Raw genomic sequence first — 27,027 nt, forward strand, 5'->3', positions numbered from 1 at the left:
AGATCCTCAGAGAACCCATAACACATTCATGTAAAGCAGGGTTGCATGAGAAGGAACACCCACCGGACTTGGATGGGGATGAGTACATGTCCCACTGCTTTAGACTAGGTCTGGTAGTGCTGCACAGTACCAATAACCGTGGATGCCCTGCTGCTGTGTAGCATAGCTAATTATGCTGCACTAGTTTTCTGTATTCATTTGTGTTCATCAGCTGCTATGGACCTGGGTTCTCACTGTATTTGCAAACGTGTATCTCTGCAGGCAGACCAGAAGGAACACAGTAAAATGAATGGAATCCTATCAGTAAGATGTCAGACCCATTCAGAGACAAATCTGCAAGGGATACTGTTCCCCCACATTAGGTTACATACACTTGAACAGCAAGTGTGGTGTTTTCAAAAGTTCATAAGTGACAAAACACAAGTCCCAACTCAAAATCCAACCCCAAATGCACACATTGCAGTGGGACATCAATATGACATCCATGACAACATGGCAACACCTGTTATAGCTCTGGTGGGGAGACAGCTCCTGTAAGGTCATCATCTCCACCTTCCCAGACAAAGTGACCCTCTGTTTACAGGTGTGTCACTGAACTGTTAGGATCTTTCTGCTCCCTCCCTTGCCCCCCATTACTGTCTCTCCTACTCAAATACTTCTGTGACTCCTGGGGGCACAGGACAGCTCTGTCACCTCTTGCAGCAGATCTGACTGGCTGCCTTTCTCACCTCCTGGGGAAGAACTGCCAATCAGAAATTCTTGGTAGGGCTGGAGACTGTGGGAAGGCTGGAGCTTCTCAGGAGACTGTCTCCAACATGCACCAAAATGCCCACAATTCACCCCAAGAGTTGGCAACGCTGTACACTGTCTTACAGTAGTCAAGGATCTGGCCCTTTTTGTCCAATGCATACTGTACCCCAGACAGAACAGTCACTCCCAAGGTCTCCAAATTTGTATCTGGCCACCTCTGGCTAACAGACGAAAAACAACTAGACGTGCAAAAGTAGGGTCCTGTGGCTTGCAGCATTAAATGAAATAGTTAGTTACTGCTGGCTGTGTCACTTCTGTGGTAGTTGAACATCTCAATGCTGTCCTGAATATATGTTTATAAAGGCTCGCAGGCCATGTCTTTCTGGTATTGTAAGATAACTTTCTTATGGACTTTGCAGGATATGCACTCTCCCAGATGGGCTGTTCTTGTGAACTTGTGCACTCTTCAAGCAGGTACATCATAATGCCTAAAAGAGTTAGATAGGGGAGGCCTTAATGTATGCTAAGTATTGAGACAGAAAATACGATGGGCTAGATTACAGTGCCCTTACTAAGAGTAATATCTTCTTCCACAAGTGGCCTCACAGAAGTGAATGGCACTACTTGAGCAAGACAATCGGAATTGAGCCCTTTGACATTTCAAAGACTCCTGAGGATAATCAGAGAGAAATATTAATGATCTGGAGGATGGCATGGACTGCACCCTCAGCAAGTTTGCAGATGACACTAAACTGGGAGGAGTGGTAGATACTCTGGAGGGTAGGGATAGGATACAGAGGGACCTAGACAAATTAGAGGATTGGGCCAAAAGAAATCTGATGAGGTTCAACAAGGACAAGAGCAGAGCCCTGTGCTTAGGATGGAATAATCCCATTCACTGCTACAGACTAGGGTCCGAATGGCTAGGCAGCAGTTCTGCAGAAAAGGACCTAGGGGTTACAGTGGACGAGAAGCTGGATATGAGCCAACAGTGTGCCCTTGTTGCCAAGAAGGCTAATGGCATTTTGGGCTGTATAAGTAGGGGCATTGCCAGCAGATCGAAGGAGGTGATCATTCCCTTCTATTCGACATTGGTGAGGCCTCATCTGGAGTACTGTGTCCAGTTTTGGGCCCCACACTACACTACAGGGGGGAGGGATAGCTCATTGGTTTAAGCATTGCCCTGCTAAACCTAAGGTTGTAATTTCAATCCTTAAGAGGGCCATTTAGGGATCTGGGGCAAAAAATCTGTTGCGGATTGGTCCTGCTCTGAACTGGACTAGATGATCTCCTGAGGTCCCTCCTAATCTTGATATTCTATGATTCTAAAGATGTGGAGAAATTGGAAAGAAGGCAACAAAAAATATTAGGGGGCTAGAGCACATGACTTGTGAGGAGAGGCTGAGGGAACTTAGATTGTTTCTTCTTCAGAAGAGAAGAATGAGGGGGGATTTGGTAGCTGTTTTCAAGTACCTGAAATGGGGCTCCAAAGAAGATGGAACTCAACTGTTTTCAGTGGTAGCAGATGACAGAACAAGGAGTAATGGTCTCAAGTTGCAGTGGGGGAGGTTTAGGTTGGATATTAGGAAAAACTTTTTCACTAGGAGGGTGGTGAAGCACTGGAATGGGTTACCTAGGGAGGTGGTGGAATCCCCTTCCTTAGAGGTTTTTAAGGTCAGGCTTGACAAAGCCCTGGCTGGGATGATTTAGTTGCGGTTGCTCCTGCTTTGAGCAGGAGTTGGACTAGATGATCTCCTGAGGTCTCTTCCAACCCTTATATTCTCTGATTCTCTGATTCTATTTTGGATGTCTCCTTTCTAAAGGCTCCCAATTTTGCAGTTGTGCAAGGGAACAATCCCAAACATTATCCCTTTCTCTGAGCCCCTTGCACTAGAAAATGTCTGCAGGCAATGTCTCTTTTGGTGGAAAACAATTGCTGCTTCACATGTTGGTATGTTCTCTGAAGGCACAGTGGCTTTCAGTGCTTTATAATTCACACTTTGGTGGTGGAATGTCTTATAACAGCAGGGATTAGTGAATGCTGGACATCCAGGCCAAAACAAAAACATTTGCAGAAAGACCAATTGTGGGTCTTATTTGTATTTGACGCAGGATATGGCATTAGTACTTCAGTCTTCCTTCTCCTATTCTGCCTTACCAAGCCACTACGCATCAAAACATCTTCATTAATTTGCCGTCATGTATATCTTGCCTAAAAATAAGCATCTGTCTAAATTGAGCATACTTGTACTTTAATAGTGTCAGTCAGTGCCTCTTTTATATGTATTGAACTGGTTTTGCTCAATAGAGGTGGAAAATCTTTTTCTATCCATATTTGGATTGTTCTCATTAACTTTGGAATGTTGGGTCAATTATGTGAAAACTGTGCAGTTCTCTGCAAAAATGCAGAGCTATGGATCAGTTTTCTTTAACATTATATATTTCTCACTCTCTGGTCATTTTGGTCCAAAAACCTTGATAAAATTAGGCTTGTAGTTCAAAGCCTATTACGAAGGATTTATTTCCTGGATAAGATAATATTACCTTGTACCCACCGTTTAGTTCAAGCAGATCATTTCAATTTATTTCAGATGGTTCGTTATGTATAATAACATCAAATTATTCGATAGAAAGAGATCTGCATACCTCCATACACCAGCTCTGTCTTCCTGATCTTGGCCAAGTCTAACCCTAATCCTATTGGACAACTGACTAATCTTTGCTTTGGTGTTTGCAATAGATGATGATGATGATGATGATGATGATGATGCGTTTTTTGGTTGCTCTGGTTTCACATTGCTCCAGAGTAGATCAGCCATCTCAGGATTAACACTCACATTTTTAAAACTGACCTAATTTCAACTGCCCCATTTTTGGGTGCCAAGTATTAGATGCTGAGGCTCTGTTTCTCCAAAATGCTGTTCCACATCTGCAGATGAAATGAGTGAGCACTTACAGCTCCCGTCAACTCTTAAAATCAGGTCGTGGTGCTAGATTTTTTTTCAAAAGCCCCCAGTGCTCAACAGCACGTATTTATGCACTTAAATAAGTGGCCTGATTTTTAAAAGAGCCCAGTGTGCCTAAAACGGAACGATCAGCAAGGACAATTGGAGCTGTTGGGCACCAAGCACTTTAAATATCATGCCTCTTTATTTAAATGCCTTTGAAAATCTGGGCAAATTGATCACCCCCTACAGTTACCTCATGGCTTTGCCATGAGCCCCAAGCCAGGGCAGCCCATTGTTGGGCTGTTCCTGGAGCAAACTGATGGATAGATTTTTGATTTTCTGCTTTCCAAATCTCCGCTTGTTGCAAGGGGGGAGTGACTTTAGTCCCTTTACTCCTTTGGGTGATTGGCATAAGCATTGGGTCTAGCCCCAAATGAGGGGCACACAAGTACAGGCCAAGTTAGGAAACTTAACACCTAGCAATGGTGGCCACATATTAAGCACAATAGTTGACCGCGTCTATTAAAAATTGACTCAGATAATAGTTCCTGTCAACTAGTGTGATCAACTAGTGTGATTCCATGTAGGAAGAATCCCATTACAAGTTTGCATTCAATCTGAAATTGAACTATCATGCATAAACTTGAGATAAAGACAACCTTGCTCTTTTGGCTCATGAAGAAAACTCCTAATCAAATAAAAATCCAAAATATTAACCCTACAGAAGTTCTAAAGTTTGTTTCTTTCATAACTGAGGTTAGCTCCCTTTTTTCATTCATCATCCAAACATCTGGGCCATTGTACACAAATAAATAACAAAAATACTGGCCCCTGGGGGCAGATACAGTGCCGACTGCTCTTAGCATCAACAAAAATATGTGAGAAAAGGAATTGCTCCTAGAAAGGAGTAGTAAAGAGATGAGGATAAAATACTCATAGATAGAATAATACGAATAGAAAGGTGTGACAATCAGGATCCAGACACCCCAAGAGAAGAATGAAGTCTGAACCCCCAAAGAATAAGCAACTGGGTGAACTGGTTGTAGACAATGTCACTGTGTAGACTGTTGAAGCGGATCTTTTAATGGCCCATGGTTGGGCAGGTGTTTGCCAATACCAGTGAGAATTTGGAAACCAATATGCTTAATGCACAGTCATTTATTTGAGAGAATCACACAAGCAGTGAAGGTTATCTGGTATGAATTCTTTTTTATAAGCCTCAGTTCCCCAAGCATAAACCCTCAGTAACTATGTTGGCCTTACACAGTATCCTGATTGGCAAATAAAGCAGCTCTAGATGGAGACTACTTCTCTTTCTTCTTTCCCCTCTCAGGCACTTGGTCTGTCCCTCAGAGCAGTGCCTGGTTGACCTGATGACCTCTGGTTCTAAAGTCCCTCGAGGCAGGGCCTTGGTTACCCCGACAACTTCTGTCTCACAGTCTCGATCCTCTTTGGATATTAATTGGGGAATGGATCTGAAGTCATTCAGTTTGCTTAGCATTTATATACCTTTCTGTTCTTAAAGGAGTCACATGTTCCAGAAACATGCGTCATAGGCATTTATTACTGGTTTTCTTCATAATTTTGGAAGGGACTGCAAAGCGGACACACAGACAGACCAAAGCTCATCCATAGTTTACCCTCTCCTAAATCATTCACTCAAGCTCTTAGCATGAGGTTATCCAAAAAAGGGTCATTCTGACCCATGTCAGCCATGTCACCAAGCTCACCGATCGCATGATCTTACGTGTATTTTACTTTGTGACCAGGTTCTCTGCTAATAAATTCCAAAGTTTGGGGTTAAAACACACATGCTCATCGAGCCATTGATAACCATTCCTGTGCAGTTTCAGCACCTCCAGTAGTATTTCACTCCATTTGTGCAGTACCAAGAGAATCCTGCTCCCAGAATCCTCCAGTAGGCCCAGACATACCAAGCCACACCAAACTCATGCTTGCCACATTTATCCATATCAATCACAGCAATCCATAATAATTTTGGCACTGTCTCAACATAGACATCTGTCAAGTAAGGTCTGTTATTAAAACTTGCAATGTTCTGAACTTGATGGTCATTAGGAGATCGGTATGTAGGCTGTGGTTATGACTGTGTGTGTGTGTCTCTCTCTTTCTATATATAATTGTGTGTGTAAAATTGTAGTGGTAGTGCAACTACAGCATCACCTCACAAGAGGGGGTGAAGGAATCAGGCAGGAAGGGGCACCTTCCAGGAAAGTTGTTTCCAGGAAACCAACTTCAAATATCCATCCATTGCCCACCCAAGAAGACACAATGGTGGGCCATAAAGTTAATAGAAAGACATTGAAACTGAAAAGAAAACCCCAGCCTTGGAAAACAGAGAAAAACATTTCCCTCAGTGAGTAATCGTAAGTCATCATGTCAGGAGAGAGCGGGGGAGAGGAGGAAAAAAACTTTATAACAACAGTCTTGGATTTCAGGCTTTTTTAAATCCAGAAAATGAAGACCAGCATTTAAGCAGGGTGCTCTCCATGAAATACTGGATCCTCTGTAGAATAGAGGACATAGTAGGAAACTGTTCAGAGGCACTAGATAATTTGTATTGGACAAGGGAATTGGGCTAATATAGAATTGTAAAGCCTGAGGTTGCATCTGTATGGTTGTTTTCTGTGTAACATATATGTATTTGCTTTTCCTTACTATTTAATGTCTGATTCTCATTCTTCTGTCAAATGAACTTAGTTTATTTTTACCTCAAGAAGGTCTCTAATGTGCAAACTATGTGCAGTGTGTCCCCAAAGTGAACTAATAATGGGGGGCAGATTTCAGGCCTTTGGTAGGGTGACCAGATGTCCTGATTTTATAGGGACAGTCCCGATATTTGGGCCTTTTTCTTATATAGGCTCCTATTACCTCCCACCCCGTCCCAATTTTTCACACTTGCTATCTGGTCAGCCTAGCCTTTGGGGGTGATGAACCAGAGGGGGTAAAGTCTGAGTGTCTGGTAGTTAAGAACTTGTGAGGGATTTGGGGATACCCAGAAAAAGAAGGGCTAATGAGGGTCACCTGACCAGTGGAAGCCTTGGTGAAACCTTATGCTTGTAGACTGGCTACTGGTGTCTGTCAGCTTTGAGCCATAGCAGTATGGCATGAAGGCATCCAAAGCTACAAGACAAGTGGTAACAGAACCCCTTACTGGTCCCTGAAACCTCACAGAGGGCCTTGATTTGAACCTTGAGCACAACTACAGAGAGGATCCAGAGGACATAATTGTAAAGGAGATTCATGGAAAGGTTCCCTCAACCAAGAAGATTTGGGTCCTCAAACCTGATTGATCTGGAGCCTTTGGATGAGGAGGAAGGACAAGCAGGCTGATCTCAACTACCTCACTGAGACACAGAGCATCTTATATTACCAATAGTGGAGGCTCTGCAAGCTAATTGGGCTCCCCCTCTGTTACGTCCTCTCCTGGTTCAGAAGGCACTCATCTCAGTCTTTCTTGGTTTTGCAGATGACAGATCTGATGAAGCATTTGGCTCCAGCACAAAGCTTTGTATGTCAAGCACTTTAGCACATCTGCTGTTGGCTCTTTAAGACAGCCGTCTGTATGGAGGCACTGATCTTTCCACTACACAGCCATCTTTGTGAGGCACACTTGTTTCTCTTTAGCAGATGGAGCACCTGCCTGCAGGGTTGAGAGGAGAAACAGGATAGCTAATGGCTTCAGTGGCAAGGGCAAGGCTGGGCACGGTTCTTTAAGCTCCTCCGTAAACTCAGCACAGTAGTTCTTCTGCCTCAGTGCCCCTATGACCTGCATCTTTGTGTAGTGGGAGTCTGAGCTGGTGTGTGGATGTGGGTGAGTGGCTGGTTGGAACAGGCTCTCATCTGAGGAGTGAGAGCAATTGGGGACAATAGGTGGCCATGGTGGGGACTTATCTTCATGAAGTTCCCATGCTACCTGGTAGCTGAGTGCTGATTTGTGTGTTGACATAGCCGAGCTAATTATCTTTGATAATGGATTCCAGAGAAGTGTGGAGTGGTGCGTTTTACAGCCACCATATGATTCACATCACACATTAGGCGATTCAAATAGTTGGTGAAATAGAAAATGCTTAAAAAACAAAGGTAGCATGACTGAATGGAAAAACTCTGTTTCCATAAAACTAGCTGAGTAGAGAAACCTACTTCATAGGGACTTTGTCCATCAGTGATACCACCTAAGGAAAAAGGAGATGTTTTGAGATCTTGTGTCTGCTGCTTCCTACGCAAAACAAGCTAAGGAATTGAATAAATAGCCTACACCCAACTCCCACATGCCTCATGATGGTCAGGTGACACAAGACATTGGAAAAGAAGATAAGCAAATTCTTAATGGTGGAAAACATGACATGAAACCGCAAAAGATCCCAGAAGGCTTTTGATGGTGAAATGCCTCCAATCACAGCAGACTTTCTGAAACTTTTGAAAAATAGACTCTTATCATTGGTATTTTGTGTTATAATTGATTATGTGTATTATGATAGCATGTAGAGGTGCCAGTGAGTGCTGAGGGCCACATTATGCTAGGCACTGTGCTGACATTTGATTGAGACCACAGTGAGAAGAAGAAGGTCCTTCAGAACAGTACAACTGGGCTTTGTGTGAGAGCACCACAACTGAGCACAACTGTAGAGGTTTTATTAGCAATGATGGGTTTGTAAGATACTGGTGGAAGGGTGTAACAATGTGCCCTTTAAAGCCACCATATTGTTGCCTGTCCAACCCAGCACTGCTGGAACATGACAAGCTCTTAAGTGTGGAGTATATTGTTGGTGCTCTAACAGTCTAAAGAAATAAGCCTGTGTGTGGCGTGTGTTCCTAGACGTATTCCCACTCCACAAGACTAAATCTCCTTTTAGTCTTTTTCATTTGTAACTATAATCCAGAATTTGCACTCAACCTTTAGAAGAGAAAGGGAGTGCCCTGATCCACTGGACCACTTCTCCAGTGCTTTGATCCAGCTAATCTTTCAGAACCCTGTGCTAGGAATGGCTAACCTCCAGTCGTGACGCATATCCAGACCTTTCTGGGGAATCTTATGTGTTGTCCTATCTTTTCCGAAAGCTCCAGCTTTCAAAAGCCTCTTCCCACACTCCCTTCTTTGGCAGCCTATATCCTAGTGATCTGGATGAAAGGATGGTATTTCAAAATATTGTGGCTGGCTAATCAAGCCCTATTGTCCGTCTTTTTCATCAATGTCGAAATAATATTTCACACAACTTCTTGTTGAGGGGGTCTCCTAAGAGTGAAGAAAACCAGATACTTTGTCATGGTCTAGTAGGTAAAGTCAAAAAAATGAGGTTTTTTAAATGACTGTACAAAGATTTTTTTGTTTGTTTGACAGCTCAGTGAAGACCTTTGCTTGATGTGCAGTTGCAGTCAAGAAAGGCTGCCTAACATTTTGTTTGCTAAGGAAGGGGGCAGAGAATAATCTGGAAACTGTTATAATGCCATTACATTAATCAGTGGTTCAACCTCACTTGGAATGCTGTGGTCAGTTCCGGGCATCCCACATTAAAAAGGAAATTGCAGAATTAGATGGGGTTCAGAGACTGGCAATGAGAACGACTGACTAGGACCATGGCAAAACTATCATGTGAAGAGAGACTGACTGATTTGGGACTTACACTAAGGGCTTGATCCTGCTTCAGCTTGAAGTTAGTGGTGAAACTACCATTGAGTTCAGCTGAGCAACACAGCATTCTAGATCAATAAAAGGTCCCGTGATAAAAGTCTACAAAATAATGAATGGGGAGCTCAGAAATTATTGACCCTGCCTTACAAAAAAAAAAAAAAGCTCAGGAACACTGAATGAAATTAAAAAATGGGAAATTGAAAACTCAAAGAGCAATATTTTTTCACACAGTTCACAATTAGACTGTGTCCTATTGCTGCAGATATCATAGAGCCCAAGTGCTTAGCAGGATTCAAAAAAAGATTGGACATTTATATGGATCACAGGAACATCTAGTGAAATAATGGTAAATATACCAGTCCAAACAACAAGGATCTAAACCTGAAGCTTCAGGCCATGAGCCGACCTCTAACTATTAAGGGGGGTGGGTCAGGGTTATCCCAGAACTGCAGGGTTTCCTGCACCTTCCTCTGAAGTTTCTGCTGCTGGCCACTGTCAGGATGAAACTTTGCCTGGCTAAGGGCATGTGGTACCCAGGGTTGTGAGGCTATTCCGCGGGAAGCATCGCAGACCTGTCATTACAGACATTGTGCAGCATATGGTTATTGTCTGGTGTGTCCCAATTGTACTGTTATTACATAGTGTCTGATGTAAGGTAGGTTGGGTGTCTTCACTTTGCCTTTCCAAACCTTAGCATGTCTGGATTTCTTTTCAGTTTAACCTGAACATGAATTTCATGGATTTGCAATGCTTGTAGTGGGGATAAGTACAACATCACCCCATAATCTATTATACCCTTAACTTAGAGTTAAGGTTGAGAGAACATATCAGTAACTTAACATAGCGTGTTTTCCCCCCGGGAACTTTAATAATAAATTATATCAATTTATTTATATAAGCACAGACTCAGCAGCAAATTTGATATGTGAAAAGCACAAAATATATTCAGCGCTTAATGAAAAAATTCAGTAACTCGCCCTGTCAATGCTGTTAAAGATGACTAGACCTGACAGATATATAAATTCATAAACTAGGAGGAATGAAAATGTTACGAACGTTAGTTAGGGTTGACTATTTCACCACAGGTGAGGCTGAAAGAAAAAGACTCATGAGTCAGTTATGCTGAACTGTCATCCTTAACCAAAGTAAAAATAACTCTCTTCCAACCCCATGCCTTACAGCTTGTTGTGCTAGATTCATTCCAGCAGCCCTTGAAATTGCCCATGTTACTTGTACAGTGCAGAGATCATTTTTAAAACTAAGTTTCATGTTAGGATCACCTGTTTAATGTGATGTCAGTTTAGTTTTACTTGTCAGATTGTATGATGTAACCATGGGCAGAATGCAGGGATAATGTGACTAGCTTCAGATGACTTAAAAGTTGGCAGTAGCAACTTACTATTAGAGTGGAAAATGAAAAAGTACGTACATTGGGCCATGTCTTAAACGCGCTTCTGTATTTGTGGGCACAGTTTGAGTCACTTATCTAAATGACTGACGCACACCAGTTACATGGACACAGCGTCACCACTGTTATTATTGTGGATCCTATCCTTATGCATAAAAATGTCCGATCCTTTTAAAATCTTACTAGAAATGTGATATCTCATGGCAATGACTTCCACAGGCTAATTATCTTTATCAATTATATTTATTATTTTAACCCTTTCTCAGTTTCAGATTTGTTGTTTTTCAATTTCATTGAATGTCTTCTAGTTCTTCTGTATATATGTAGGAGCCCTTGGTTGACCTTTTTCTTTTTCTTACATTCATTACTTTGCATAAGTCTGTTTATGGTCCCTCTTACTAGGCTTTTGTCTAAACAAATAGGCCCAGTCTTTCGAGTGTCTCTTCATTATGAAGTCTCTCCTGTTGCCAGCCTCTGAAGCCCTGCTGTATTACAGCTGATGGAGTCTGCTTGACTTCATATCCAATGGTGCTAAGTGTGAGATTTTGCTGTCACTTTCAGGCTGGGAAGAGTACTTTGCAGCAGCTCTTAAGGAAATCAAGAGTTGAGGTATCCTGCAGAAAGCGAGGAAGGGCTTTCCCCTATCTGCAAAGCTGTGAGGATTATGCGTCGAAAGGAAGACCCCGCCCAGCCACATGGAGCGGGGAGCTTCTGGTGATTGGCTGGCAGCTTAGGAGAAGGGGAGAAGAACAGGGGAGAGATGGCTGTGGATGAATGGGCAATGGATGCAATGGCTATCTAGACATGAGAACAGCCTGTCCAGCTCTAACTAGAAGCAGGCAAGTAGCCCCACAACAGATCATTGGCTGGGGATCCTGGTGCTGAAGGCAGGTCATTGTGCTGGTTGGGAGGCATTTTATGGCCCACTTGAGTTGATGACTGAACTTAATGAATGGACTAAAGCCAACAAACTCTTCTTTCTTGCAGCCAACCTAACAGGAATGGCCTTGCTGGTAAATATTGCCCCAGCCATTGCCTCAGTTGATGCTTTGGCTAGACACGTCACCTTGGTTTGCTGCAAACCAGCCCCGAGCAAATAGAGTTGGACTCACAAAGGACTCTCTGATAGAACTAGCAACAGGCAATGCGTCATCAGTCCAGCAGGCATATGTCCACAATCCTCCCATCAGCAAAGAGGAAGTCGCTGCCCAGAGTTCCCATCCTGGCTCAAGAAGCAAGAGAACTTGTTTTTATATCTTGTTGTTATAACTTATTCAGATGTGGATTTTAGTTTGGATGGAGTTCAAAGAGCACTTAGATGGATGTAAGAAGAGCCCGCTGCACACTAATAATCCTTTAATGGAAAAGAAGCTTAATTGGTCAAGAGAACCCAATAGCTTGATAATATTTTTCTCCCTCTCCCCCAACCTTGTGCTCTAATATTGAAAAGGGAGACTTGACCCATAGTATGTAATGGCGCCTAGGCCTTGGTACCTTTTTTTACCTAGCAGAGGTCCATTACGCATCTAGAGTGAAGATGTTGTCACAAAGCTCCAAAGCATTAGCCTCCCAGCTCTTGAAAATTATTCCAGCCCTGTGGTATTGGATTGTCATCTTTTTTATTGCAGCTCAATGTTGTTCAGTGGAATTGTCCCTGAATGGTAGGATATCCCCTGTGAACTGGAGCAATTTTAAAGCCCTGGTGATCTGATTTTCTTCTCACTCAAACTGGTGTGACTCCTACACCTGTGTAAAATAAGTGTGAGGGGGTATAATCCAATGCCCACTGCAATCAGGGGTAGTTTTTCCATAGATTTCAATCCACTTTGGATCTGGCCCCAAAAGAGGAGATAAGCCCCAGGATTAGGCTTATGTGAGAGCCTTGAGGACAAACACCGCCTGCTGGTCAGGAGAATAAGGAGCAGTGGGAGCAGCTGGGTAGTAGGACTGACTGCTGTGATAATAGTGCACTGTGGAACTTTGCTCCATTAAATGTGTGTTGCTTTCACAGTGAGCTCTTTGGGTTTTTTTTTTTTAAACCTGTTTGTTTAAACAGCTACAGGTTTAAATGTCACATTATCAGAATTGATTTCTGTAAATTCCTGTTACATATTTTCTTGGTTTACTGCAGTGAGCAGGTTGTTTTGATTCCTCCCCGCCCCGTCCCCGCCTGATGACTATTGCTTTACTGGTGTCAGGGTCTAATTCCCACTTTGAACTTTAGCATCCAGAAAGTGGGGACCTGCATGTACCCCTCTAAACTTAATTCCTAGCTTAGGTCTGATAACGCTGCCACCAACCAAAATATAGTGTTTGGTACACTCTGTCCCCCAAAAACCTTCCCAGGGGGACTCAAGACCCAAATCCCTTGGGTCTTAAAACAAAGAGGAATAAAGCATTCCCCCTCTTTTCCCCTCCCAGATTTTCCCCTCCCTGGGTTACCCTGAGAGGTAATGTGATTCAAACTCCTTGAATCTTAAAACAGAGAGGAATTCACCTTACCCTCCTCCTCCTTTCCCCCACCAATCCCTGGTGAGTTCAGACCCAGTCCCCTTGGGTCTTACACAGGAAAAAAAATCAATCAGGTTCTTAAAAAGAAAAGCTTTTAATTAAAGAAAGAAAAAGTAAAAGTTATTTCTGTAAAATCAAGACAGAAAATGTTTACAGGGTCTTAGCTTACATAGATCAGAGAGACTTCCTCCCCCCAGCATAAGATACAAGTTACAGCAAACAGAGGTAAAATCCTTCCAGCAAAATACACATTTGCAAATAAAGAAAACAAACATAAAGACTAAACTGCCTTCTATTTAGTACTTACTATTCTGACCATGAGAGATTGTTTCAGAAAGACTGGAGAAAACTGGTTGCATGTCTGGCCCCTCTTAACTCCCAGATAGAACAAAGAACAACCCAAAAAGCACAAACAAAGACTTTCTTCCACCAAGATTTGAAAGTATCTTGTCCCCCGATTGGTTCTTTGGTCTGGTGTCAGCCAGGTTCACTGAGCTTGTTAACCCTTTACAGGTAAAAGAGACATTAACCCTTAACTATCTGTTTATGACAACTGGAAACCACTTTAGTTTGGCTTCAAGATTCTGAGATTGGCACTTCCTAAAAAAAGGAAACAACCCAAACTTCAGCTGTTCTCATAACCTCTTTAGAAAGGAGAGGAGAATCCCTTCTCCAAATCCCAGAGCAGCATACGACCCCCTTCCTCCTTAACAACTCCCTCTGTGCTCCCTGCAGCCTTGGAGGGTTCATTAAACGCTCTGCTAGGCCCTGGGTGCCACTATGTTCCTGCTATGTACATAAGGCAGTCTGTGTCACCTTCAACCAAGCTTGCCTGCTTAGTTTTTGCCAAAGCCCAGTACAAAGGCTCCCTGACTTACTAGAGCCTGAGATGACCTCTCTAGTAATCCAGGGGTCTGAGTACGGGATCATTGAGAAGGAAAGGTCAACTTGAAATGCTGGTAGAAATCTCCTAACTTTTGGATGCTAATTTAGATGTAAACTAAGCCTGTTGACCTCTTGAACTTACCTCTGAAAGTATTATTTGTGACAGTAATTCCTGGAGGCCCCAGCCAAGACCCATGCCTCAGTGTACTAAGCATTGTGCAAGTATATATTGAGTCAGTCATGGCCCCCAAAGAGCTTACAATATAAATACAAAGTGTTGGGGGAGGAGGAAGAGAATGAACAAATACACTGAGGAGAAATGACTCATTCAGTAGCAAAGCCAGGAGTAGAATCTAGCAGTCCTGACATCCACTACTCACTGGACCATGGTGTCTTTCATGCCACCTCTGATTGCAATTCCACTGACATCTCTACTGCTTTGCCCAGTTCAGGGACATCTCATTCACTGGCACTGCTCCTTATTGGTACTGACATAAATGAACATTGCTCCATGGTATATTTGAAAGGGGGAGTGGAAAAGAAGTACTGAAATAGCTGACCCCTCAAAAGATAGGCTGCTACTTCTGTATTCATAGTACAAAATGCGATGTTTTTCTAAGCGGGTAGGAATGGCCAATCGAGCTATGTCTTCCTGCCCCAGGCACCCGCTGTTTGAGCTATGTTCCTCTATAGCAGATGGGAAGTTGCAGCTATGTTACAATGTAAGTGGGTCCAGGATTAAGACATAGGTACTGTAGGTCAATGTCTAGGGCTCTATCTCCTGGAGTCATGTCATTGTGATGTAATCTCAGATTTCCTTTAAAAAAATTCCTATCCCAATGGTTATGAAGAAAACCTTGAAAAGGTGACCTGAGTGTAAATAATGCTGTGACCTCTACATGAGTCTGCAGAGACCCTTAGCTAATAGCAGTGTGAGAGGGAACTGCCCCATCTTGACGGAGTGTTACCTCTAAATCTATCTGCTTTGGGATGGAAGGTGGGCACCCTACCATCACCAAAGCAAACTGATTTTGGGTGTGGGAGTCTCAGAGGGGTGAGGACGCAGGACAAAACCACAAGGGGGGTCCATATCATCATGTTACTAGGGCCCTGATTAACCTTAATCTGACCCTGACTGCAACCTGTCCCTTGGTGGATATCTTTTTCCTGGTGCACTACACCCTTCTTCAGCCCGGAAGCCAAATCTCACTGCTGTGTTTTTCATTCCACTGAAATTATTACAATTTACATGAAGAATTTGTTGATCCTCCTCCATTATCTCCAATTCCGTTTCCAAGGCTCTGTGGGGATTGCACTCCCACTCATTGCCTTCAAAGTACAATTTACTTGAATGATTAGTAATTTCCACAACTGGTTCCCTACAGGAAACACAAGGGCCAGCTGTGAGTGATAATTATAGGGAAACTGATATTCTTCTCTTAATCATACAACCCTATTTAATGCCTGGTTCCCACAGGGACAGCACAAGGGTGCATAGCATTACCACACCCAACAGATCCCCTTATCCCTCTCTGTCCTCACCCCATTCAAAAAAATCATCCAGGGAATTTTCCTGTGTAACCCTTCATCCACCATACTAATATTTTATGACAGGGGAAATATTTGAATTGGTGAATAGAGGAAAGGTCTGTTGATGGCTATTAACCAACATGGTCAGAGCTGCAATCTCCACATGTCTATAAGGTGCTAATTGCCAGAAGCTGGGAGTGGATGACAGGGAATGTATGACTCGATAATTGCCTTGTTTTGTTCATCCCCTTTGAAGCACCTAGCACCGGCCACTGTCAGAAAACAGGATATTGGACTAGACGGACCTTTGGTCTGACCTAGTATGGACATTCTGTACAAGTGCCATTTCTCTATCAGCATTTTGCCTTAACTGGCACTTGTTTCATGGACCTCACAATGTGTGCTCTTGGGTAACAAATACAAAGATATTTAATCCTAGGCATCTGTAACAACATGCACGGAAGTCCAGCAAAATATCTCGTGGGGCTATTCTCCTAACACACTCCATAATGATAAGGCTGTGTCTACACTACAAGTGCTGCTGTAGCTATGCTATTGTAGTGCTATCGTGTAGACACCTGCCACGTCAGTGTATTTAATCTATCTCTCTGAGAGGTGGTAGCTAGGTCAATAGAAGAATTCTTCTGTCGACCTAGTGGTGTCTACACAAGGTCTTAGATCAGCTTAATAATGTATCGCCATGGTGTGAATTTTCATACCCCTGAGCAACATAGCTAGGTCAATCTAAGTTTTAGAAGATGGAAAGGAAAGTGATCAGGAACAGTCACCAAGGACTCACCAAGGACAAGTCATGCCTGATTAACCTAATTGCCTTCTATGATGGTGCACAGACAGCGGTGCACAGACAATCCAGGAAGTTTTTGGAAAGTGTAGGGGACAATTTCCTGGTCCAAGTGCTGGAGGAGCCAACCAGGGGCAGAGCTCTTCTTGACCTGCTGCTCACAAACAGCGAAGAGTTAATAGGGGAAGTAAAAATGGATAGGAACCTGGGAGGCAATGAGATGGTTGAGTTCAGGATCCTGACACAAGGAATAAAGGAAAGCAGCAGAATACAGACCCTGGACTTCAGAAAAGCAGACTTTGACTCCCTCAGGGAGCTGATGGGCAGGATCCCCTGGGAAAATAACATGAGGGGGAAAAGAGTCCAGGACAGCTGGTTGTATTTTAAAGAATCCTTATTGAGGTTGCAGGAAAAAACCATCCCGATGTGTAGGACAAATAGTAAATATGGTAGACGACCAGCTTGGCTTAACAGTGAAATCCTTGCTGATTTTAAACACAAAAAAGAAGCTTACAAGAAGTGGAAGATTGGACAAATGACCACGGAGGAGTATAAAAATATTGCTCAGGCATGCAGGAGTGAAATCAGGAAGGCCAAATCACACTTGGAGTTGTAGCTAGCAAGAGATGTTAAGCGTAACAAGAAGGGTTTCTTCAGGTATGTTAGCAACAAGAAGAAAGTCAAGGAAAGTGTAGGCCCCTTACTGAATGAGGGAGGCAACCTAGTGACAGAGGATGTGGAAAAAGCTAATGTACTCAATGCTTTTTTTCCCTCTGGCTTCATGAACAAGGTCAGCTCCCAGACTGCTGCACTGGGCAGCACAGCATGGGGAGAAGGTGACCAGCCCTCTGTGGAGAAAGAAGTGGTTCAGGACTATTTAGAAAAACTGGATGAGCACAAGTCCATGGGGCCAGATACGCTGCATCCGAGGGTGCTAAAGGAGTTGACGGATGTGATTGCACAACCATTGGCCATTATCTTTGAAAACTCATGGCGAACGGGGGAGGTCCCGGATGACTGGAAAAAGGCTACTGTAGTGCCCATTCTTTAAAAAAGGGAAGGAGGAGGATCCGGAGAACTACAGGCCAGTCAGCCTCACCTCAGTCCCTGGAAAAATCCTGGAGCAGGTCCTCAAGGAATCAATTCTGAAGCACTTAGAGGAGAGGAAAGTGAACTGTCAGCATGGATTCACCAAGAGCAAGTCATGCCTGACTAACCTAATTGTCTTCTATGAGGAGATAACTGGATCTGTGGATGAGGGGAAAGCAGTGGATGTGTTATTCCTTGACTTTAGCAAAGCTTTTGATACAGTCTCCCACAGTATTCTTGCCAGCAAGTTAAAGAAGTATGGACTGGATGAATGGACTATAAGATGGATAGAAAACTGGCTAGATCGTTGAGCTCAATGGGTAGTGATCAATGGCTGCATGTCTAGTTGGCAGCCAGTATCAAGTGGAGTGCCCCAAGGGTCAGTCCTGGGGCATGTTTTGTTCAATATCTTCATTAATGATCTGGAGGATGGCATGGACAGCACCATCAGCAAGTTTGCAGATGACACTAAAGGAAGGAGTGGTAGATATGCTGGAGGGTATTGATAGGATACAGAGAGACCTAGACAAAGTAGAGGATTGGGCCAAACGAAATCTTATGAGGTTCAACAAGGACAAGTGCAGAGTCCTGCACTTAGGACGGAAGAATTCCATTCACTGTTACAGACTAGGGACCGAATGGCTAGGCAGCAGTTCTGCAGAAAAGGACTGAGGGATTACAGTGAATGAGAAGCTGGATATGAGTCGACAGTGTTCCCTTGTTGCCAAGAAGGCTAATGGTATTTTGGGCTGTATAAGTAGGAGCATTGCCAGCAGATCAAGGGATGTGATCATTCCCCTCTGTTTGGCATTGGTGAGGCTTCATCTGGAGTACTGTGTCCAGTTTTGGGCCCCACACTACAAGAAGGATGTGAAAAAATTGGAAAGAGTCTAGCGGAGGGCAACAAAAATGATCAGGGGGCTGGAGCACATGACTCATGAGGAGAGGCTGAGGGAACTGGGATTGTTTAGTCTGCAGAAGAAAAGAATGAGGGGGGATTTGATAGCTGCTTTCAACTACCTGAAAGGGTATTCCAAAGAGCATGGATCTAGACTGTTCTCAGTGGTAGCAGATGACAGAACAAGGAGTAATAGTCTTAAGTTGCAGTGGGGGAGGTTTAGATTGAATATTAGGAAAATCTTTTTCACTAGGAGCGTGGTGAAGCACTGGAATGGGTTACCTAGGGAGGTGGTGGAATCTCCTTCCTTAGAGGTTTTTAAGGTCAGGCTTGACAAAGCCCTGGCTGGGATGATTTAGTTGGGGTTGGTCCTGCTTTGAGCAGGGTGTTGGATAGATGACCTTCTGAGGTCCCTTCCAACCCTGATATTCTATGATTCTATGATTTAGCAGTACTTCCAAGAGGGAGCTGGGTAGGATTATGAGAGAAAAGAATGCTGCACCACGGTAGTGCTTCAGTGTAGACACCCACTAATCACTTTTGATGGGGAAAGGTTCTCCCATTGCTGTAGTTAATCCACCTCCCCGAAAGAATTCTTCCATCCACTTAGCTCTGTCTATACCAGGCATTAGGTTGGCACCGCTACATCTCTCAGGGATCTGGATTTCTCACATTACTGAGAGATGAAGCTAAGCTGGTGTGAGCTTTTATTGTAGACCAGTCTGCTAGATGGATAGCTGGAGCTTGTCAGTAAATATCTGTCATCAAAATTTTCTCTGAAGGTTTTCAGGTTTTTATTAACCTCCCTCCCAGTTTTCAGACAAGCATACCATTTTTTTCTTGAGAAAATTTCTATTTAAGAAACCATTTTCCATTGCAAAAACATTTTGAGCAGAACTTGTTGACCAATTTTAATGAATAATATTATTAATCTTGTTTATTATGGCCGGGCCTAAGGGCCAGCCAAGAATGAGGCCTCATTGTGTGAGGAGTTGTACAAACACAGAGTGGTAAATGGTCCCTGCCCTGAAGAGATTACAATCCAAATAGACCAGACACTCACAGGATGGGAGAATACACCAGCAGAGTGACCAGTGGGATGGCAGCAAACAGATCTGGGAAACATGGTCCCAGCAGGAAACTGTAAGAAGGAAATGTAAATGTACACACCTATCCAAAGGCAATTACTGCCTCACAAAATAAGAATAGTCTACAGTATGTAGATTCCGTGTTCATAGTTTTCTTTCAGTGTCGTACAATCTGCCTCTGAAAAATTTCCATTTTACATGAGATTTTCAAAGGAAATATTGGGTTTCTTTTCTCAGAGCTTTCTGCGTTGCAGCTCTATAAAAATGCTTAATCTGTGATCAAATGTCAAGACTACAAAAATGCCACTGAAATATTTCTTCCTACAACTAATTAAAAATTTAAAAAGTGATTTATAATTGAAGGGGAAACTTTTCTGCCCTACTTTCCATTTTTTTTTTTAAAATGGATACTTCAAAATAGTAAATTAGTGCAATTTCTAATCTCATAGGAAGCCACACAATCAAAAATTCATTTACTTCACCTCAAGTGAACTAGATGACTCTCTTTACAGACCCGACCCATTTTAGCTAACTGCACCAACAGCACATTTGAATCAAGTCTGAGGTCAATCAGCCAACTCTTTATGTCTGGAAATAGAGTCTCTCCATCCTAACACAAATGTACATCTGCCCAAATGAGCTAAAAACCTTCAGGTACTTCTCAAGTTGGGGCCATTAGGAGATGTGCTGAGGCATAAAGAAAGGGAACTTCTTTTCCTTTATATGCACTGGTAGATTGATATATTTTAGAGAAGTGGTCTGAACTGACTAGAGTCTTTTCAGAGTGTCCTTGCCTCTGAAGTCACTGAAGCTTTGGTCCTCAGATATATGCGCACTGCTCAAATTGACTTCAGCAAATAATGTATATGCCCTTACGTCTCTTCTGCTGCTGTGGCTACTCATTGCTTTGTGGGATTTGTCTGGCTTTCCATTCCTTTGGGCTTCATGGGATGTCGCCTAGCCAACAACACTGTCCCGATTCACTAGAATACAGTTAATGTCATTCATAAATTGCAGCCATCTATCTGAACCACATCTCCTACATTGTGCTAACCCCCAAGCTACAGCTGAGCTAAACAGTGCTTACTGAAGAACAGCAGCGTCTAGTCAGCCTCAAAACAAACTCCTATGGGGCAAATTCATCTTTGGTTTTGCAAAGAGGTCATTTTCTGTTGGAAAGCTCTTCTGATGGAAAATTCCTGAGAAGTCTAGTCTTCTCCCAGAACTCTAGGGAGACAGAAGCTCCACAGGGGAAGGAGCAATATGCCCTTATCTTGGTGAAAAAGAATGGCCAAAGAGAAACTTCATTTGCATAAACTTTCTTCCTAGAGTTCCTCAGTGACACTTTGGGAGCCACCACAGCTGTACACAAGCTCAGGATTGGTTAGGAAGTGACACTGAACTGAGATAGGAGAGGGTAAGAGAATAGCAGTTGAGAGGACTCTTCAATGGAAAAAAATGCAGAGGAGGGTCATTGAAGTGGATGCTGTGCTCTTTGCTCTACTCCCTTTGGGGACAGATGGTGCTAGGAAGACATAGTTTCTTCTGAGTGGATCCACGTGCCGAACTCTTACTCCTCTTCCAGCAGGCCCCTGCCCTTCTGGGCTGTTTGAGCAGGGAGTCTGCATTCTTTCTAACCCAATCTCCAACTATTTCAGACCCCACCGCCATATACAGGGCCAGCTCCAACACCAGCATTCCAAGCTGGTGCTTGGGGCGGCATTCTGCAAGGGGCGGCAGTTCCTGTTGTTTTGCCCCCAAGCAGCACACTGAATTGCTGCCGCGGATGGTGGGGACAGTCTCTGGGCCCTTAGGGCGGCAGGCACATTTGCGCGGTGGTGGCAATTTGGGGGCAGCTTCTATGTTTAGCTGTCCGGGGCGGCTTCAGCTAAACATAGAAGCTGCCCCGAATTGCCGCCGCCGCAGAAACGCGGCTGCTGCCCTTGGGGCACATGTACTGCCCCCGCCGCTCACAGTGGCAATTCGGTGCATTGCTTGGGGCGGCAAAAACTGTAGAGCCGGACCTGGTCACATACTGCACAGTAGAACTGCACCCAGCCTCATGCAGCTCGTGACTTCAATGGCTTTGCAATAAAAGGCAAGAGTTATTTCTCTTATTATTATTATTATTGTTGCGCCTAAGAACCCCAGGCCTGGAGCAGGACCCCATTGTGCTAGGAGCAGTATGCACACAGAACAAAAGAGCTTACAAGGTAAGTAAGAGACAAGATAATAGCTGGATACAAATAGACAGATAGGGGAGAATAAGGAAACAACAAGATGATAACGGGCAGCATGGTAGGGATGGGTGGTCTGACTTTCAGCGCACCAGCAACCTGGCTATTGTCAAGTTTTTGGCAGGCAAAGGGGAATTTTAAGGAGGGATTTGGTGGAGGATAATGAGTTAGTTTTGCAGATGTGTACAGGGAGCTTCTGCCAGGTGTGAGGAGCAGCATGGGAGAAAGCATGAAGGTGCTTGTCTGAAAACTTAACAAGTGGGTGATGGAGGCTGGGATCATGGGCCCTTTGGTGACAGGAGTCAATGTTTTGATATTGGATGACTGATAGGTCAGATGGGGCTAGGTCATGAAGGACCTTGAAAGTGAAGACAAGTACCAAAGTTTACCCCTAATATTTACAAATGAAAAAGACGTCACACAAGGGCAAATGTGCAGCAGCTTCCACTATAGATATTTCAGTAATGATAAAATATATTACTGGTGAAACGAACCTAAGAGGAGGTGTATTCAGTTTGTGCGAAGCTTTGAGCAGTACTGATGAAAGAACTGCCTTTCATGCAGAAATTAGGAAGTGTAGGGACAGAAATGATGTTAAGGCATGGAAACGGTTATTCAGAGCAGTTGCCTCATCTTCAAGATGTGTTGTTACAAAAGAAAATCACTGCAAATTACCATACAGGCAGTTGGATTTGAAAAGGCTGCATTTCAAGGGAAAAGGAGACAGTTGGAACAAATGGGATTCCGTCCATTATTGGTGGCTGAGTCATAAAACAGAGAAACAGAAATTGGAAACAAATTCAAGATATTACCACTTGCACTTTCCCAGTGAAAATTTTGGCCCTTTGTTGCAACTTCTATGGAAAAATTAATACTGTTTAAAACATAATACAACCATAATATCCCACTTATGAATTATATCTGATTTTCTGCAGAAAATCAAGGAAAAACATGTATCTGATGACAACATTTTGGTTTCACAAAATTTGGGAACTACTGTAGTAAGAAAAACTCACTTCTGGGGGAAAAAATCCACCAAAATTTGGAAAAGGATTTCCCACATTTTTTAACTTTTTATTTAATTTACAGAAAAAAAAATTAACTTTCCAAAGATGCAACCCACAGCTACACTCATTACTAACTATAATGACAAAAATGATTTATTAGCTCCAATTTAGTCAATTTCCTGATTTTAAAATTATTTCTAGTTGAATTGTTATTTCCAATTATTTCTACTAATTACAAATAAAAAGGAAAACTGTCCAACAAGAGTAATGGGCCTCTCTGTGGATACAGGATCTCAGCCTTCATGGCTATTAACACAGAATCTTTTACCAGCACTAAATTCAGAAAAAAAACATAAAATGGTATAGGCCACATCTTCAGCTAGCATAACTTGGCTGATCGTGGACTTGAATAGAGCTCAGCCTATTACAAATGCTGAAGGATCAAGTCCTGTAAAAGTACTGGGTTTCCTTTGCTTTTCTTTCCTGTGTCTGATTTCTCCCTCTCTCTCCCTCTCTCTCTCACACTCTGGAATGGTGCTGAATGCTGATGGCAGGACACCTGACCCAACCCCAACTAATCATTTTCTGGGTCATTGAGGTTGGGCTACTGCGCACATTCACACCCAAAGTGCATTCTGTCCTTTTAGGGAGGGATTCTAAATGCCTTGGTGAGTCCCACTATTAATGTGCTAAGGATATTGGGAGTATCCTCAGAACACCAAAGATTTCCTGTGTCCAATCTCTAAGCACAAGGGCCCAGATACATAAAGGGACTTCGGCATTGTAACGCTGAGCATTGCAGAGTGCTACATTTAGGCCAGGTCTACACTCCACACAGGCTTATGCAGGGTTCTCTCAATCTCTTCTGTTGACATTTTCCACTTCATATTAAATAATGACGCCTGCTTTGGGCCAGAGAATGAGAGTGACTCTAGCCAGCGGGTAAGGCGTTTAGGTGAAAGGTGAGGAACTCTTGTTCAAATCCCTCCTGTTAATCTGGCACAGTGGGGTCTCCAACATCCTGGGTGAGGGCCTAATCACTGGGAGACAGGTGAGAAGGGAGAGCCACTCCGGCTGTTTTGAGTGGAGCTGGCGGGCCATGCAGGCGAGATAGGTGTGATAACACCTATCTTCTCCTGGTTTGAGAGAGGCACCAGGGTGCCTGCCGGAAGCAGCACTGAGTGTGCCTGAAGGGAGAAATCTAGCCACCTAGTGGACTTTTATGGTAAAAATGTAAGCACTGTGGAATTTTAGGTGCCTCCAGGGAGTCTGAGGATCTCAGTGGTGCCTAACTGTTGGACTTAGCGGCCTAAAGTAGTAGACAGGCACTTAAGTGCTTTTGTGGCTCTGGGCCAAGGTGCTTGGTCTTGCATTTCAACTCCCCCTGTGAATTCAGCGGGAGTTCCTGCTGCCCAAGGAAAACAGCATCAGGCCAGTGTTGATTTCCACTGTCAGAGAATTTAGTAAAGCAATAGTGAATAAAATGCCTGAGTTCCAAAGAGAAGGGGAGGGACAGGGAGAATCCTGCTAAGCAATGTATCTAAGGAAAGTCTAAAGTAGTTTGCCATGATTTTGTAGGTAACTGTGCTAAGTGGAACACATGCACAAAGCAGAACTTAGGCCCCGATTTTTAAACTGGTGGGAAGGCATCTCCTGAGAAGAGTCATTGAGAGAAATAAGCGTGAAAGGACTGCTCCGAAACCTGCTCGCCAGGAGAAGTGGAGCGCAGTGCGTAAAGAGCTTTTTTCTGTTCCTGAAGGTTGGCAGAGGCAATACCTAAGTAGCTTGAAAGATGAGATCAGTGCTTTACAACCAGCCAGACACATGCAGTGTGAGCAGCAGGCGTAATGGGCTGACCTGGTCTTTTAGAAATCCACTTGGACAGAACGCAGGGTTAAATAGCTTCTCATGTGTTGTCTTTTGCAGAGCACAGACTAGCATTTAAGGGAGCATAGGAGGTTTTTTCCCCTTCACTGCCCTCACAACACTCCCGTTAACACTAATGGGACCCATCCCCGGGCACCAAGATGCAAAGAGCCCTCTCTGTGTGGTTAAACAAACAACTTTGGGGGGTTGTGTTATTTTATTCAGTTGCAGTGAGGACATTTCTGCATAAGTAACTTAAGGTTCGGCTCCTGCTGCACTGATGACATAAAATGTCTGTGCTTGATAACAGTGTAAAAGAAACTGTGAAATCAGCTTTGGGGTGATTGTAAATATCTGATGGGTAACAACATCAAAGGGATTGGTCACATGGGACACTGGTGTTAAGTGTTAGGAGTGGATGAGTTGTGACGTTATCCAATTAGAGTATGACCATGCAAATCATTGTTGCTACCGCTGTTATATCATTGCAACAGATCTCATACAAAGTGTGTCAATAGACAGGGTTAATCGGCTGGCAGGCTAAATGACCCAAAGCCAACCTTTAGAGACATGTTAGAAAAGTATGGGAATGGTAATTAGGGCCATTCCTTGGTAGATAGGCTAGAACATTGAAATGCAAACCTGTATTGCTAGAAATTTGAGATGATACTAATTGTATGTGTGTACTTACGTCTTGCTAGATGTTAACAATGTAGTCAAACAGTCCCTGTCTATACTGTATTCTGTTAATTCAGAGATCAAAAGGGCATCTTAACATTTGTAGCTAATTATCAGTTATGCTTTAGGAAATAGGTCTACTTCAAAATCTCCATGATTGCCCAGTGTTCACCTTGAGCTGTCACAAAAGATCTGGAACTGTATAAAAATGTCTTGGGTCCTGATTCTTTTTATCTCAGATCTGCTTGATGCTTCATGCAGGGGATGCTTAAATGGAAATCTGAGATCTGCAGTTCTACCTGGCTCACCCTTAATATGGACATTGGACTGTAACATATGGACTAGTTCTGAAAGAACTCTTTGCAACTGCAAAGCTCACCATCTCTACTATGAATCTGATCTCAGAACTGTACTCATGTCTGTATGTACACTGATCTTTTAACCAATCTCTCTCTCTCTTTTCTTTTTTAATAAATTTTAGTTCAGTTAATAAGAATTGGCTGTAAGCGTGTATTTGGGTAAGATCTGGAATATGCATTAACCTGGGAGGTAATGTGTCAGATCCTTTGGGATTGGTAGAACTTTCTTATATGATGAATAAGATTGTCAGTAATCTTCATCATATTTCCCATGGGTGTCTGGGTGGAGGTCTGAGGATGGGTTGATTTAAGGGAACTGTGTTGTTGGCTTCTTGGTAACCAGTGAGAAGCTGTTTTGTGCTGGCTTGGAAAATCTAAGTATTGGAACATCCACCAGTTTTGGGGATTGTTCCCCCCCTACATTCTTTGCCATTTACTCTAATTGAGTGACCCCAGTTGGCTCTCCTGCATTGCTCGAGGTTGAGCGAGATAGTTATACCGATGGTCTGTACTACAGAATTCTAAGCCTTAGGTGTCAATTGGGAAGGTATCATCAATCAGAGAGTGAACACAGGGAATTCACTGAGGGACATAGTTATGGTAAAATCCTTATATGTCTTCAAGGAAAGGACAGAAAAATGGATAGGGATTTAGATCTCACCTGAATGGCCTAGATAACCCAGGAGTCTCCCAGTCCCATTCCCTTTCACCACACAGAGCTTGAGCACTGCAAAGTTCGTGGAGGGGTTTCTGTGGAGTTCTTGGGTGTCCCTGCCTAGGGCTGTTGGATTTTTGTCCTCTTCACACATGAAGGGGGAGGGGATGATTAAGCTGATAGAAGAACTGGTCAGAAAGTGTTAAATATTTTCCATGAAACATTTTGAAAGAAACAAACATAAAAAGCCTTTATTTTGGTTAAATGTTTCACAGAAAACTTCTGGAGTTTAGAGGAAAAGACAGCCCTCTCCCCCAAAAAAGTTTGCTTTTCAAAAACTGCAAATGTTTGCATTTCAATTTTGTCATAAAAAAGCTAAAACATTTTGAATAAAATCATTTCTCTCTCCCCCCCATAAAATGTTTATGGAAATGTTCTGCATTTGGAGCAAAAAACATAAAAAAAACAAAGGAAAAAATCATTCTTTTTCAGAACCCAAATTTTTCTCTTAATTAATTTTTTTCTTAAAAAAAGAAGACCTAGAAAATTTTGAACAAAACAATAATTTGATGTGAAAATCTTTAAGGAGAAAAGACCGTTTTTGTTTAATAAAGGTTTGATAGAAATGTTTCTAGTAGCTCTGTCCATACACAAGGGGTCTCC

This window comes from Gopherus evgoodei, chromosome 5 (genome assembly GCF_007399415.2).
Source record: "Gopherus evgoodei ecotype Sinaloan lineage chromosome 5, rGopEvg1_v1.p, whole genome shotgun sequence".
NCBI lineage: Eukaryota > Metazoa > Chordata > Testudines > Testudinidae > Gopherus > Gopherus evgoodei.